This window comes from Mus caroli, unplaced genomic scaffold (assembly GCF_978045245.1).
Source record: "Mus caroli unplaced genomic scaffold, Mus_caroli_1 scaffold_12, whole genome shotgun sequence".
NCBI classification, from domain to species: Eukaryota; Metazoa; Chordata; class Mammalia; order Rodentia; family Muridae; genus Mus; species Mus caroli.
The window spans coordinates 100,670,202-100,686,813 of record NW_028227267.1 but is presented as its reverse complement, the minus strand read 5'-3'; the positions used below and the strand labels follow the sequence as shown (position 1 = coordinate 100,686,813).

The 16,612-nt window shown below is 40.6% G+C and overlaps 1 long non-coding RNA gene across 1 annotated transcript in view; it reads left to right on the top strand.

Annotated features, from left to right (window-relative positions):
• The first annotated feature begins 1,912 nt into the window (after positions 1-1,912).
• The window catches only part of LOC110309961 (uncharacterized), a 38,182-nt gene continuing 23,482 nt past the window's right edge, over positions 1,913-16,612 (top strand). The window contains exon 1 of the long non-coding RNA XR_003834821.1: positions 1,913-2,091. This is a non-coding gene — a long non-coding RNA (uncharacterized LOC110309961). The remainder of the gene's footprint in view (positions 2,092-16,612) is intronic.

Genomic DNA, 16,612 nt, shown 5'->3' with positions numbered 1-16,612 from the left:
TAGAACTTGGCCCTCGTCTGTTCCCCCATCTTCAGCACTGTGTCCAGTTAGCACTCTCTCCAAGTAAAGAATGTTTTATTACTCCCCTAACCGTGGAAAATCCCCTACACTCTGGAATGTGTAAAGTAGGTTCTGTACCCTCTTCTTCCAAGGTGGCAATCTCTTAGCTCTGGAGCCATGACAGCAGCTTGCTTGGGTAGAAGAAGGAAAACTAAAGGTAGTTGTCCTTTCTTCCACAGCAAGGAAGGGCAAGTTGCATCATTGATATACAAGATAAACAGAGCCTGCACTATACTTAGGCTGTGCAGTTACATGAGGAACTCCAAGTGCCAGCTGATAGCCCTGAGGCAAGGCAGTTCCTCTAGGCACTCTTTCTGCAACAACCCTTGCATACCATGACAACCATCAGCAGTAGAAAGAGGACACGCAGACCCCAGACCCCAGAAGGACTGCAGCCTCTTCCGGGAGATCAAGATGCACAAAGTGCACAGGAAGAACAAGAGAAAATAGGAGGTAACAAATATTCCCAGTTAAAAAAAAAAAAAAGAAAGAAAGACAATTGCAAACCCCAGAGAAAACCAACAGAATCCTGGTCATGGAAGCCACTGTCTAGCTGAAATTCATATCAAATGTGCCTTGAGTTTTAATAATTAGCAATGCATTTTAAAGGTAATCAGCTTGACTTTGAACACATGTTTCTTGGAGTGAGTAACAAGTGAAGCGAAGAGAAAGGAAAGTGGCATGAATGGACAGCGTGGTCCAACAAACAAGAATAATCTTGGCACAAGGAAACATCGATTAAACACCGATTTTTCAGACCTTCGCACCCCTGTCTGTCAAAATATGAAAGACTTGGTTAGAATTGATGGAGATATGTTACTTTCCCAGTTTTAAAGATCTTTACATCCTGAAATAGCAATTGGGCTTTTCTTCTACACCAAAACCAGTTAGCTCAAAAATGCCCGAGGTGTTCTGCACATTATGCAAAGAGACACCATTGAGAACAAGGAGAATATACTCAGATATGAAGAGACTCCAGTGATGTAAAAAAATATTTAAAGCTACCATTAAAAATGTGGAATGGCTAGTATATCTTCATACTTGGAAATATGAAGGCAAGACAGACTTTAAGAGATTTTATTGGTCAAGAAACGGAAATGTACAAATATCTCAGCTCTGCATGACATGCAGGGACACAAGCCAGGCAGTGATCCCAGGCGCATCTGCTGCGCTGCCCGCAGCTGTAGACCACAGCTCTCTTGAATGAGTCAGGCCTGACACATGACAGACCCCCAACTGCAAGGACAGCGGGGGTTTTGACACAATGTTGCAGCAGCTAAACAGACTGGTATCTCTCTCACTTCTGTCTGCCCAGGGTTACAGATAAAATCTGAACAGAGCATGGCGACAAGGCGATGCAATGGAAACGATAGCCCACAGTCATTTCTGGGGCTGAATCTCAGAAACAGATTCTTGAAGCTGTACTGTGTGGGATTGCTCTAATCCAGAATCCATTGTTGCCCCGACTTCGGGAAATAGTTTCTCCAGAAGATTCTATGACCCTTCGTGTTTTTAATTTACGCGTTGAACTTTTTCAGACATCGGAAACGACGAGAGGAATCTTGCTTTTGCAATAACAAGCTGATGTTATATTTAGCTGTTGTTCTCAGAATAAACAAGCCAAAAAAGCTTTATGTACAAAAGCTGCACATCCTGTTTACTACCAGTAGGGGGAGCTGTAAGAACTCTAAAGCTCCCCCCACCAAGTGCTGAGAACAGACTGGGAATGGAAAAAGTTACAGATTAAATTAATCACTTCCCTACCTCCCTCTCACCGCCCCCCAAGGTTTGTTAAGGAAGAACAGTGAGTTTCTTGAAGAACATTGGGATATTATATCCATTAAAGCAAGAAAGAGCATATTTAATTGTTTCTGGTTTAAGATGCCCCTAAAGTGATGTCTGCTTTTTCTTCTTCCAAAATAAAAATTGTTGATTTTAGCCAGGCTCTTTTCCATTGGCACGCGCTACACTTCTGGATGAGAATACAGAAAATGCCACCTTTATCTTCACCTAAAACCACCTGGATTCCAGGTAGGACCTTGAACCTCTTTCTCTGCTCCCCTCCTCCCCGAACTTTGCTACCTGTTGCTTCAGGACAGCATGGGCACTGTGAGTGCTACACTGACTGCAGCCAGTCTCTTACCTGAGCACATTATCCTGGATGCTAAATGCTTCTTCACTCTTCCATCACCCGTTCAAGGGAGGGTTCTCTTTGGCATGGGTTTTGTTCTCTCTCTACCTCTTAGAAGAAATGATCAGAATTATGTCTAAATTCTACTCTTTCCTGCTACTTGAATTGATAAGTTACGACACCAAGAGTGAGCTGAAGTGCTGAGAAGCTAAGTGTCTGTAGCTAAGAGTGATTTCCTTGTCTTTATATCTTTTCTTTTTTTCTTCTTTTCTTTTTTTATTTCCTATTTTGTGTGAAAACCCGAACGATCCAGATAAAAACATGGTTTTCTTTGATTTTCATGTGAGCTACTTAACCTCTTTGACATCTTAGTCCAAACACTTTCCAAAGTCTTATAATTTATTTTTGCGGGTCAAATCATGGATAAGATGCATGATTTAGAATGTAATGTGACATTTGATCCATATTATGTCCATAGCTGTCAATGGGATTATTTATTGCACAAATACACAATAAAGATATTTATCACTAAAGTTATAAAGAAGTATATTCCAGTACTCAGAATTTTCAAAAACTCTGTTGAAAATTACACTTACCAAATCTGTTAACAAATATAACTAGATAAGAATATTATCTTCTCAAATATAACTTGATAGAAATATTACCAGATAAATTTTACTAATATGTTTTTTCAAAGTATAACTTTTAATTGAAATATCTCACAAGTCTACTTTCTTTTTAAAAAAAAACAATGTTTCAACTACTTTGCACTAGAAATGAAATCTAATGTAGGCCTATGGAGTTTTAAAAGAAAACCTTGGGTCAACATATCCTGAAGGAAGGTCTAGATGGCTCTCCTTAGATGTAAATGGTGTCTTCAACATGGATACAGTATAAACAAATACTTTTTAAAATGAAAAATGGATTTACCATGTGAACCCACGCGGGCAGTGATAGAGCTACATCTCTGAGTTCCCTGGTGCCAGTGGCCTCCAGATGTTATCTCAGCAATACAAATTGAGTTCCCTAAGATGACACACAGCTCCCGTCCATGAGATACCCCTCAGAGAACAGTGTGTATGGAAGGGGGGGTGTACACTAAAGAGATTGCCAACATGATAGATCCATTTTTAGGGGGAAGATTTTTTTTATTGTGAATAAGAGACAGAAAATATACAGCAGCACCTGGGAAGGCTCCGAGCAGATTGCAAGAGAAGTAAAGTGGACCAGCAGACTAGACATGGCCTGGGCTATCCGAGAGAGCCCAAGAGACCCAGGAGTACAGACATCACGGTAGCCAGAGACAGTGGGCTCAGAAGAGAAACCGTGCCTTTACATTAAGAAGACACAGGCATCTGAAAAGAGGGAAGCTGGGGGAGTGAGAAGGGCCAGGATGCTTCGAAATGTACAAGTACTTGTGAGTATGGATGGATGGCCCTGGAAACCAACATGGGCTTTAATATGCTGATAGAAGCCACAGGTAGGCGACAGATATCCCTTCTTGCCAGAAGGAAGGGAGTAAGGATTCCCTTAGGGTCTAAAACCTCATTTGACAAAATCCTGAGGGATGCTGGCTCTTATCTAACCACTGGAAATCCTTCTACAGTCCAGCCTGTGTTCATTTGTAAATACTTTACTGCCTAACACCTGACAGACAGTACTCATCCTTTTCTTTTATCCCCTGTAAGCGTTGTCTGCTTGAATCTGAAGATTTGTCTTCTTCTCCAAACTTGGTTCTTCCTCCAGGAAGGAACCACATGAGGAAATGCTGTCTTCCAAATGCCAGGCAGAGCAGAGTGGGCAATCCTTCTCTCCCAGACACTGTGCTCCACAGGCAGTGAACGCTGATAGCCTAAGATCTCAGCTAAGCAGAGGAGGCACCTGGGCTTGATACAAATCTTGGCAACTGTAAATGAGGCTAAGTCCTTTACCTAGTCTCTACCAATCTACCAAAGCAGGATCATGTGTCTGATGACACCAGGGCTCAGCCAGCTTACAGCCAGGTTTCCTCATCATCGGAGACATGGAGACATTCCTCTGTCTATGATTTAGAAGAGGGGCATTTCTGTTACATAGCCGAACATTTCTGTTACAAACACTTCATGCCCTTTCTATGGTAAAATCTTTACTTTTTTTTTTTTGCTTTTTGTTAAATAGGTATTTTCTTCATTTACATTTCCAGTGCTGTCCCAAAAGTCCCCCATCCCCCCCCCCTACTCCCCTACCCAGCCATTCCCACTTCTTGGCCCTGGCTTTTCCCTGTACTGAGACATATAAAGTTTGCACGACCAATGGGCCTCTCTTTCCACTGATGGCCAACTAGTCCATCTTCTGAAACATATGCAGGTAGAGACATGAGCTCCGGGGGGTACTGGTTAGTTCATATTGTTGTTCCACCTATAGGGTTGCAGACCCCTTTAGCTCCTTGGGTCCTTTCTCTAGCTCCTCCACCGGGGGCCCTGTGATCCATCCAATAGCTGACTGTGAGCATTCACTTCTGTATTTGCTAGGCACCAGCATAGTCTCACAAGAGACAGCTATATCAGGGTCCTTTCAGCAAAATCTTGCTAGTGTATGCAATGGTGTCAGCGTTTGGAGGCTGATTATGGGATGGCAGTCTCTAGATGTTCCATCCTTTCATATCAGCTCCAAAATTTGTCTCTCTAACTCCTTCTAGGGGTGTTTTGTTCCCATTTCTAAGAAGGGGCAAAGTGTCCACACTTTGGTCTTCATTCTTCTTGAGTTTCATGTGTTTCGCAAATTGTATCTTATATCTTGGGTATTCTAAGTTTCTGGGCTAATATCCACTTATCAGTGAGTATATATCATGTGAGTTCTTTTGTGATTGGGTTACCTCACTCAAGATGATGCCCTTCAGGTCCATCCATTTGCCTAGGAATTTCATAAATTCATTCTTTTTAATACTTGAGTAGTACTCCATTGTGTAAATGTATCACATTTTCTGTATTCATTCCTCTGTTGAGGGACATCTGGGTTCTTTCCAGCTTCTGGCTATTAAAAATAAGGCTGCTGTGAACATAGTGGAACATGTGTCTTTCTGCCAGTTGGAACATCTTCTGGATATAGGCCCAGGAGAGGTATTGCGGGATCCTCCGGTAGTACTATGTCCAATTTTCTGAGGAAACGCCAGGCTGATTTCCAAAGTGGTTGTACAAGCTTGCAATCCCACCAACAATGGAGGAGTGTTCCTCTTTCTCCACATCCTAGCCAGCATCTGCTGTCACCTGAATTTTTGATCTTAGCCATTCTGACTGGTGTGAGGTGGAATCTCAGGGTTGTTTTGATTTGCATTTCCCTGATGATTAAGGATGCTGAACATTTTTTCAGGTGCTTCTCAGCCATTCAGTGTTCCTCAGGTGAGAATTCTTTGTTTACCTCTGAGCCCCATTTATTAATGGGGTTATTTGGTTTTCTGGAGTCCACCTTCTTGAGTTCTTTATATATATTGGATATTAGTCCCCTATCTGATTTAGGATAGGTAAAGATCCTTTCCCAATCTGTTGGTGGCCTTTTTGTCTTATTGACGGTGTCTTTTGCCTTACAGAAGCTTTGCAATTATATGAAGTCCCATTTGTAGATTCTTGATCTTATAACACAAGCCATTGCTGTTCTAGTTTCACTGTCTCTGGTTTTATGTGGAGTTCCTTGATCCATTTAGATTTGGCCTTAGTACAAGGAGATAGGAATGGATCAATTCGCATTCTTCTACATGTTAACCTCCAGTTGTGCCAGCACCATTTGTTGAAAATGATGTCTTTTTTCCATTGGATGGTTTTAGTTCCTTGTCAAAGATCAAGTGACCATAGGTGTGTAGGTTCATTTCTGGGTCTTCAATTATATTCTGTTGGTCTACTTGTCTGTTGCTATACCAGTACCATGCAGTTTTGTTTTTTTTTTTTTTTTTATCACAATTGCTCTGTAGTACAGCTTTAGGTCAGGCATGGTAATTCCACCAGAGGTTCTTTTATCCTTGAGAAGAATTTTTGCTATCCTAGGTTTTTTGTTATTCCAGATGAATTTGCAGATTGTCCTTTCTAATTCGTTGAAGAATTGATTTGGAATTTTGATGGGGATTGCATTGAATCTGTAGATTGCTTTTGGCAAGATAGACATTTTTACTATATTGATCTTGCATGAGAGATCTTTCCATCTTCTGAGATCTTCTCTAATTTCTTTCTTCAGAGACTAGAAGTTCTTATCATACAGATCTTTCACTCCCTTAGTTAGAGTCACACCAAGGTATTTTATATTATTTGTGACTATTGAGAAGGGTGTTGTTTCCCTAATTTCTTTCTCAGTATGTTTATATTTTGTGTAGGGAAAGGCCATTGACTTGTTTGAGTTTATTTTATATCCAGCTACTTCACTGAAGCTGTTTATCAGGTTTAGGAGTTCTCTGGTGGAATTTTTAGGGTCACTTATATATACTATCATATCATCTGCAAAAAGTGATATTTTGACTTCTATCTTTCCAATTGGTATCCCCTTAATCTCCTTTTGTTGTCGAATTGCTCTGGCTATGACTTCAAGTACAATGTTGAATAGGTAGGGAGAAAGTGGGCAGCCTTGTCTAGTCCCTGATTTTAGTGGGAATGCTTCCAGCTTCTCACCATTTACTTTGATGTTGGCTACTGGTTTGCTGTAGATTGCTTTTATCATGGTTAGGTATGGGCCTTGAATTCCTGATCTTTCCAAGACTTTTATCATGAATGGGTGTTGGATTTTGTCAAATGCTTTCTCAGTATCTAACGAGATGATCATGTGGTTTTTGTCTTTGAATTTGTTTATATAGTGGATTTCCATATATTAAACCATCCCTGCATCCCTGGAATGAAACCTACTTGGTCAGGATGGATGATTGTTTTGATGTGTTCTTGGATTCAGTTAGCAAGGATTTTATTGAGTATTTTTGCATCTATATTCATAAGGGAAATTTGTCTGAAGTTCTCTGTCTTTGTTGGGTCTTTCTGTGGTTTAGGTATCAGAGTAATTGTGGCTTCATAGAATTAATTGGGTAGAGTACTTTCTGCTTCTATTTTGTGGAATAGTTTGTGCAGAACTGGAATTAGGTCTTCTTTGAAGGTCTGATAGACCTCTACACTAAACCCATCTGGTCCTGGGTTTTTTTTTTTGTTTGTTTGTTTGTTTGGGAGACTATTAATGACTGCTTCTATTTCTTTAGGGGATATAGGACTGTTTAGATCATTAACTTGAACCTGATTTAACTTTGGTACCTGGTATCTGTCTAGAAATTTGTCCATTTTGTCCAGGTTTTCCAGTTTTGTTGAGTATAGCCTTTTGTAGAAGGATCTAATGGTGTTTTGGATTTCTTCAGGATCTGTTGGTATGTCTCCCTTTTTATTTCTGATTTTGTTAATTAGGATGCTGTCCCTGTGCCCTCTAGTGAGTCTGGCTAAGGGTTTATCTATCTTGTTGATTTTCTCAAAGTACCAGCTCCTCGTTTGCTTGATTCTTTGAATAGTTCTTCTTGTTTCCACTTGGTTGATTTCACCCCTGAGTTTGATTATTTACTGCCATCTACTCCTCTCAGGTGAATTTGCTTTCTTTTTTCTAGAGCTTTTAGGTCTGTTGTCAAGCTGTTAGTGTGTGCTCTCTCTAGTTTGTTTTTGGAGGCACTCAGAGCTATGCGTTTTCCTCTTAGAAATGCTTTCATTGTGTCCCATTAGTTTGGGTATGTTGTGGCTTCATTTTAATTAAACTCTAAAAGTCTTTAATTTCTTTCTTTATTCCTTCCTTGACCAAGGTATCATTGAGAAGAGTGTTGTTCAGTTTCCACATGAATGTTGGCTTTCTATTATTTATGTTGTTATTGAAGATCAGCCTTAGTCCATGATGATCTGATAGGATGCATGGGACAATTGCAATAATTTTGTATATGTTGAGACTTGTTTTGTCACCAATTATATGGTCAATTTTGGAGAAGGTACCATGAGGTGCTGAGGTTGATCCTTTTGTTTTAGGATAAAATGTTCTGTAGATATCTGTTAAATCCATTTGTTTCATAACTTCTGTTACTTTCACTGAGTCCCTGTTTAGTTTCTGTTTCCACAATCTGTCCATTGATGAAAGTTGTACTGACTAATTTTATATTAACTTGACACAGCTTGAGTTATCACAGAAAAAGGAGCTTCAGTTGAGGATATGCCTCTATGAGATCCAACTGTAAGGCATTTTCTCAATTAGTGATCAAGGGGGAAAGGCCCCTTGTGGGTGGGACCATCTCTGGGCTGGTAATCTTGGTTCTATAAGAGAGCAGGCTGAGCAAGCCAGGAGAGGCAAACCAGTAAGTAACATCCCTCCATGGCCTCTGCATCAGCTCCTGCTTCCTGACCTGCTTGAGTTCCAGTCCTGACTTCCTTGGTGATAAACAGCAGTATGGAATTGTAAGCTGAATAAACCTTTTCCTCCCCAACTTGCTTCTGGGTCATGATGTTTGTGCAGGAATAGAAACCCTGACTAAGACAAAAGTGGTGTGTTGAAGTCTCCCATTATTATTGTGTGAGCTGCAATGTGTGCTTTGAGCTTTACTAAAGTTTCTTTAATAAATGTGGCTGCCCTTGCATTTAGAGCATAGATATTCAGAATTGAGAGTTCCTCTTGGAGAATTTTACCTTTGATGAGTATGAAAATGTCCTTCCTTGTCTTTTTTGATGACTTTGGGTTGGAAGTCGATTTTATTTGATATTAGAATGGCTACTCCAGCTGGTTTCTTCAGACCATTTGCTTGGAAAATTGTTTTCCAGCCTTTCACACTGAGGTAGTGTCTGTCTTTTTCCCTGAGATGGGTTTCCTGTAAGCAGCAAACTGTTGGGTCCTGTTTGTGTAGTGAGTCTGTTAGTCTATGTCTTTTTGTTGGGGAATTAAGTCCATTGATGTTAAGAGATATTAAGGAAAAGTAATTGTTGCTTCCTATTATTTTTCTTGTTAGAGTTGGCATTCTGTTCTTGTGGCTGTCTTCTTTTAGGTTTGTTGAACCTTCTTGCTTTTGTTGTTGAACTTTCTTGCTTTTTCTAGGGCTTGGTTTCCTTCCTTGTATTTTTTTTTCTGTTATTATCCTTTGAAAGGCTGGATTCGTGGAAAGATAATGTGTGAATTTGGTTTTGTCATGGAATACTTTGGTTTCTCCATCTATGGTAATTGAAAGTTTTGCTGGGTATAGTAGCCTGGGCTGGCATTTGTGTTCTCTTAGTGTCTGTATAACATCTGTCCAGGCTCTTCTGGCTTTCATAGTCTCTGGTGAGAAGTGTGGTGTAATTCTGATAGGCCTGCCTTTATATGTTACTTGACCTTTTTCCCTGACTGCTTTTAATATTCTATATTTAGTGTATTTGTTGTTCTGATTATTATGTGTCGGGAGAAATTTCTTTTCTAGTCCAGTTTATTTGAAGTTCTGTAGGCTTCTTGTATGTTCATGGGCATCTCTTTCTTTAGGTTTGGGAAGTTTTCTTCTATAATTTTGTTGAAGATATTTGCTGGCGCTTTAAGTTGAAAATCTTCATTCTCATCTACTCCTATTATCCGTAGGTTTGGTCTTCTCATTGTGTCCTGTATTTCCTGGATGTTTTGACTTAGTATCTTTTTGCATTTTGCATTTTGCATTTTCTTTGATTGTTATGCCGATGTTCTCTATGGAATCTTCTCCACCTGAGATTCTTTCTTCCATCTCTTGTATTCTGTTGCTAATGCTGGCATCTATGGTTCCAGATTTCTTTCCTAGGGTTACTATCTCCAGCGTTGCCTCACTTTGGGTTTTCTTTATTGTGTCTACTCCCATTTTTAGGTCTAGTATGGTTTTGTTCATTTCCATCACCTGTTTGGATGTGCTTTCCTGTTTTTCTTTAAGAACTTCTACCTGTTTGGTTGTGTTTTCCTGTTTTTCTTTAAGGACTTGTAGCTCTTTAGCAGTGTTCTCCTGTATTTCTTTAAGTGAGTTATTAAAGTCCTTCTTGATGTTCTCTACCATCATCATGAGATATGCTTTTAAATCCGGGTCTAGGTTTTCGGGTGTGTTGGGGTGCCCAGGACTGGGTGAGGTGGGAGTGCTGCATTCTGATGATGGTGAGTGGTCTTGGTTTCTGTTAGTAAGATTATGTTTGCCTTTCACCGTCTTGTAATCTCTGGAGTTAGTTGTTATAGTTGTCTCTGGTTAGAGCTTGTTCCTCTTATGAATCTGTTAGCCTCTATCAGCAGAACTGAGAGACTAGCTCTCTCCTGAATTTCAGTGGTCTGTGCACTCTCTGCAGGCAAGCTCTCGTCTTGCAGAAAAGGTGTGCAGATATCTGGCATTCGGACCAGCCTCCTGGCAGAAGAGGAAGGCCTGAAACAGGGCCTGTCCCAGAAGCTGTTAGCTTCTGTAGTCCACACTCTCACCTGCGCAGACTAGTCTCAGAGGAATCCAGGAACCAAGATGGCTTCCCCAGGTGTTCTGGCAAAGCCCTCCAGGGCAGGGAGGACACCTGTCTTCTGGCAGGGAAGGTGCCAGATGTCTGCAGCCTGAAATGGGGTCTGCCTCAGAAGCTGTCCTCTAGGCACCTTGGGGGTGTCCTCCAACTCCTTGCCCAGGTGACCTGGTGCTGGTGCTGACCGGAAGGGACTTGTGACCCTGGTCAGGCTGGGTTTTCTGCTTCCCTAATGCTGTCTCAGGTCCTGCACGATTGGAATGGAACAGAAGTTGTGTTCCACTCACTGGTGGTCCTAAGATCGAGTGGAGAGTCTTCTAGGGACCATGGCGGCGGTGGCGGGGGAGGGGAGGGGTGTCCACAGACTCTGTACCCAAGGTGACCCAGTGCTGGCTCCGACCAGAAAGGCAAATCTTTACTTTCTAACTATAAACTGTCCTCAAGGCCATGTCTCCGGTTGCCTTCCAGGTTTTCAATTACTCTTCACTATTCTGAAAAGAAGAGCGCAATACTGACCGTTTTGGTTGTGGTGGCTCTGTGGCACACTTCTCCTTTTCTCTTTTCTTCTTTTCTTTTCTTTTCTTCTTTTCTTTTCTTTTCTTTCTTTCTTTCTTTTTTGTTTGTTTTGGTTTGTTTTTGTTTTCTGAGACATTGTTTCTCTGTATAGCCCTGACTGTCCTGAAACTCACTCTGTAAACCTGGCTGGCCTCAAACTCAGAAATCCACCTGCCTCTGTCTCCCCAGTGCTGGGTTTAAAGACATGCGCCACCACTACCCAGGCCATGATACATTTCTTGAATAAGATAAGGGAAAATAGAATGTGAAAATATGTTTTGTAATTTAAGTGGTCAACAAAAACCTTTCTGATAGTTTTTACACACAGCTCTGAGTAGATTGTGATCAAGCAGGCAGGCAGAGTGGCTGGTCTAAAAGTATGTTTGTTCCGCATGTTTTATAACCAGCAGACAGTCAGTATGACCAGGAGAAATAAATTAGTTAAGGAGTCTGCAAGTCAGATATACATCGAAAACTGTAGCCTAGTACTGTTTTTGGGTTTTACTATAAGTGACAAAAGAAGTCATTTAGTTTAACAAAATAAAATTAATTGGTACTTTTTGGTGTTTATTCAACTGTTGTATTGAGTCTAGACTATAGCGGAAACATAGAAATAAATGGAAGTTGTGGGTATTGCACTCTCAGCAAGGAGTGATAGATAGTGTTGGACTTAGATATCATCATCTGAGATAAAAAAAGATGCAGGAAGATTCTAGATGTGTTCAGAAAGGAATGTTGTTTGAGCCCAGAGGGTGGTGAATTTGATATAAGATGTTATATTATAGATAGTCAAGGGACCAAAACTAATTACAAAGACAATTCTTACATGCAGAGAAATGTGAAGTGTGGTTTAGGCAGAGAGATTCTATCTAGAAGCTACCACTGAACATGCTGTATGACTTTTGGAATCTAAGTTAAGAAGACAAGTCAGAGAATGAGCCAGATACACACAAAACTCTTGAGATCTTAAGAGTTCATGCATGGCATTTCAGTAGCGGACAATAGTTCTGGTGATACAGTGGATGGGGAGGGGAGGGCGGGGTATACAAGGGAGATGGAGAACTAACACTAAAAACATTTTTGAATGATCATTATGGAAACCTATGGCTTTAAATTTTTCTGAAAACATATACATATACACTTAGTTTTAAAAGCAATCACAGGGCAAGAATGACTATACTAGACAGTGCAGCTTAATAAATAAAAATCTCAGGGTTAGTAAAAGGTAAAAGGTTACCCCTTTTGGAATTTTTGGCCAGTGATATCTCACAGACCACCCAAAATTACAAATGATTTACAATGCTCTTGGTTTTCCTCCAAAATTGAGGTTAGAATCTATTGCCAAAACCACCACATACTTGAGTTATAAATCACAGAACTAGCAAGCTGGATCTAACCTCAAAACTTCATCCCTACTGTCAAGATTTCATAGTGCTGGTAGAGGCTGGTAGAGGCTATGCAGTCTACTGGAGGGGAGATTAACTCTCCTTACTCTAGAAGCTACAATTAGTACTTGCCCTGGCAAGGCAAGCCAGTGATTTAAGACCCATCTACTCCATAAGCTGAAACACACATCATGCTAAATATCTATGGCTAGATATACTGGTCATAGGCCATAGAAGAGAATCAACTACTGATATTCTGCTAAATGCACATGGTATTAAATCAACACTTAATGACTTATTGCTATATCCATATATAAGTGCATCTCTCTACCCGCATCAGGAAAGCTTCCTTTTTCAGTAGATGGCAGCTAACACAGAGACTACATGTTCATTTTTATACCAACCCTATTTAGCTTAGAACTTTTCTTCAGTCACTACCTGGCCACCTTGGAGGCTGAAATGAGATATGCCATCCTCTTTATTGTGTCTTTCTTAAACACTCTATTTATTTATTTATTTATTTATTTATTTATTTATTTATTTATTTATATTTTTATACACACACAATGTATTTTATCCATATGTGCTATCACCCTCTTCCAACTCCTTCCAGAACTCCTCTAGTATACAGTGCTCCCGAATGCATGTCTTTGTGTTCATCTTTGTCTTTATTATTTAGAACTGACTGGGTCCTAGCAGTGCTTCCTGTGTGCCCATGGGCAGCGTTTGTAATGCTCAAGGGTGCTCCACAGGCTACTGGGGGAGAGGTGTCATTGGCAGACCTATCTGGAGTGACAGTGATGACAGGTCTGGGAAGACAGGCACTGAAGCAATAGTACCAAGAGTGGTACTGATTTTAGTGAAGGCCTCCTCCCCAGGACAGAGTGCATGCTTGGTGCTGTAAACCTGTCTAAGAACCTGTGGCTGGGGTGGGGTCACGCTTTGTGGGACCCAGATGATAACCTACCATTATTTTGCCCAAGAATCATAGCAACAAACTGTCTTCTAAATGAGTGACATCCCCCGTACCTGTAGATTGTTGTATCTCTCACCCCTCACCAAGAAAGATTGTGTTGTAGTGAATGGTGATTAATAAAGAGATGCACAATTGGTCAGAGTGCAGGAAAGGTCACTGAAGAGAGTTCAGCCCTAAGTAGAACACCTACATGCCAGTTTGTTTTCTTTGGTTTTGTTGTTGTTGTTGTTGCTTTAGGGTTTTGTTTTGTTTTGTTTTGTTTCCCTACTGTGAAGACAGTAGGGTGGAGGTGGGGTGGTGCCTCCTTCAGAGGCAATCACTAGCTCTGCTGTACCTTTTCAGACTGTCTTTAATGTTCTGTGCCATTCCACCTCATTGGAAAAAGAGATTATCACTAACAATGAATCTACTAAGGTTTTTGTGTTTTCCAAAACCCACCAGGAAGCCCTGGAAAATCTCAAGTGTTTCCAGGGGCTTTAATTCCTTTCTGTTGAGTCTGTTCAGGCAGCTTTGACTCTAGAGAATTCCTCGTGTATTCCGGGATAACTTAGTCCTTCATGCGACTTCAGCTTGCTTGCTGCCTTCCTACCTGGAGATGGTGGGAAGAGACCTTAATGAGAACACTGAAAATGTCAGCGCCAACTGTTCTTTCCAACGAACGGCTGCTGGGAGACATAGAAGGCACAGAGCACGGCAGGCCCACTTAGGCCACGCGTGGTCTTGACTCTACCGATGTATTCTGAACTCAGTGACAGGTGACTGCTTGCCATTTGCCATTCACTGTTTGGCTGTTGAATGAGTTTTATTCTCTTGTGTATTTATAAAGTATTTCGTTTCCTTTGTCACCTACTGGGTGCCTGGAGTTCTGCGCTACAGTTTTGGTCCGCTGCCATAGTATCAATAATGCAAATTCATGAATACACATATCACATTGGAGGGGAGAGAAAAGACAATGTAGGGTTAGATTGTTCTCAAAGCCTACCTTATTTAGGGCTCTGGAATGATTCAGCATCCATTCTAGCCCACTAATCAGAGGTACACGAAAAAAGAAGGTTTATGGAAGGAGGCTGTGGACCTGTTTAGAAGTAATTCTTTGGGGTGATTCCAATCTTCGTTGTCAGCGTATTGGCAGTCCGGCCCCAAAGTAAACACCAAACATGAATTAGTAGCAGAGGCTAAATCCAGCAAAAACCCCAAGACTCCGCCAAATTGGCAGGAGTCAGTGGAAGTGAGGAGAATCAGCCAGAATACCATGAAAACTTTGTTGGCACATTTTTCTCTACGAAGTAAAGATCCGCAAAGACCAGCAAAGCTTTGCACACCCAGTGAAAACCAGCAAAGCGTTGCAAGGCATAGCAACGCAAGGGTGTCCTTTCACTGTCTGTGGGATTCTACTTATTCTCTTTCCAAACATCACACACCCTCTCAAGTGCCTGTTTCAGCAAAGCCTTCTCTCACAAGATAGCATCCAGAAAACCATCATATGACACAACTGAATTTCCAAAGAAACAAGAAATTTGTACTTCACACCTGTAATTCTACAAGAACTGATAATTGATCTCACCGTTGTGTAGAATTTTCCATGTTAATAGAGAAAAATTTTATACATTGTTATATTTTAATAAACATACTAATATGTGTGATGGTTTATTAATTTTATATGTAGCTTCTGGGTTTTTTTTTCATTTTTTTCATCTAAATGCTTTTTGAGATATATATATATAATTCCTTCAGTCAATAGTACACTTAAGGTTTTATGCCATTTCCAAGTAGTCTTTTTGTAAACAATCCCAAGGAGTTTTTTGAAAAACATTTTGAAATATGGCTGTATATCTCTCAAAGTCTAAGGTGGAATTTAAAGAGTTTAAAGAATTCTTGAAAGGTAGTACATTCAAATGAGACTACAAATAAGATTTTCTCTAAGTACACACACACACACACACACACACACACACACTATACCACACCATACCACACCACAGAGACACATACATATAAACATATATGCAGTTTCTTGAATTCTTTCTTTATTGCTGAGTCATAGAGTCTTAACTAAGACCCTGATTTTGTTGATGTTGATGCATAGCCAAGATTCACATGATTTTCTGAATCATTAACCATCAATTATTAAAAATTGTAAAATTGTGTTCATGGTAACAAAAGTTGATGTGTCATACTGACACTTATTACTGTAACGAAGGAGAATGTATGAGTCGCAGCTACTCCTCAAAAACTGCCTAACTCATGACTTGCTTCTTGTTTTGCCCTTACTGTCAGGACCCTTCCCTTTTTCATCAGCACCTTAGGCTTCTAGAGAGAAGGAAGGAAAAGACAAAGAACTCATGTGTTCACAAATTTGCAGGGTCATCCCCTAACAATAACATCTGTAGGGATTTGGGTGGGGATACTCATAAGGGAAGTTGGAGGAGAAGGGGGTGGGGGAGGCTGTTGCTTAACATCTGCCTGGCCCCTAGTGCTGGGTCATGATGGGACCAGCCTTTATTGACAATGTGCTGTCATGGTAACAGCACACTAGGGATCCTGAGGTCCCCAGGGATGGTGTGCACGGCTTGAGCTAGCTTAATGACACTGGATCATTATTGGTAGCATTTCTAGCACTGCTTGCTTATTCTCTTATTACTTCATAGAAATTCAAAGTTCTCCGTGCATGATTTTCAGGGTTTGTTTCCCAAGCTATCCTGCAAACCTAGATTAGAGCCCACTTCTAATGAAAATGAAGTATGCTGTTTTTCACAGCAGAATTTAATCTTACCACTTTGAGGATTTATCCTACAGATTTTTTGCTATCCCCAAATTCCAATTCACCATAGAAGAAGTTCTATAAAGTGGCTTTTGAAGACCTTTTTAGTGGGATCACAAGACGAGCAGATGCTTCCATGGCTCTCTTAAGACTGTCATGTGTATGGACTGATGCATGTCTGTAGTTTATCACCTCAAATAAACCCTAGCTTGCTGAATGAACAAAGCAAGGAAAGCAGAGACCAGAAGAGAATGATCAGTCAGGAATCCCTGCCTTTTCCAGTCTACTAACTTCTCTTATATA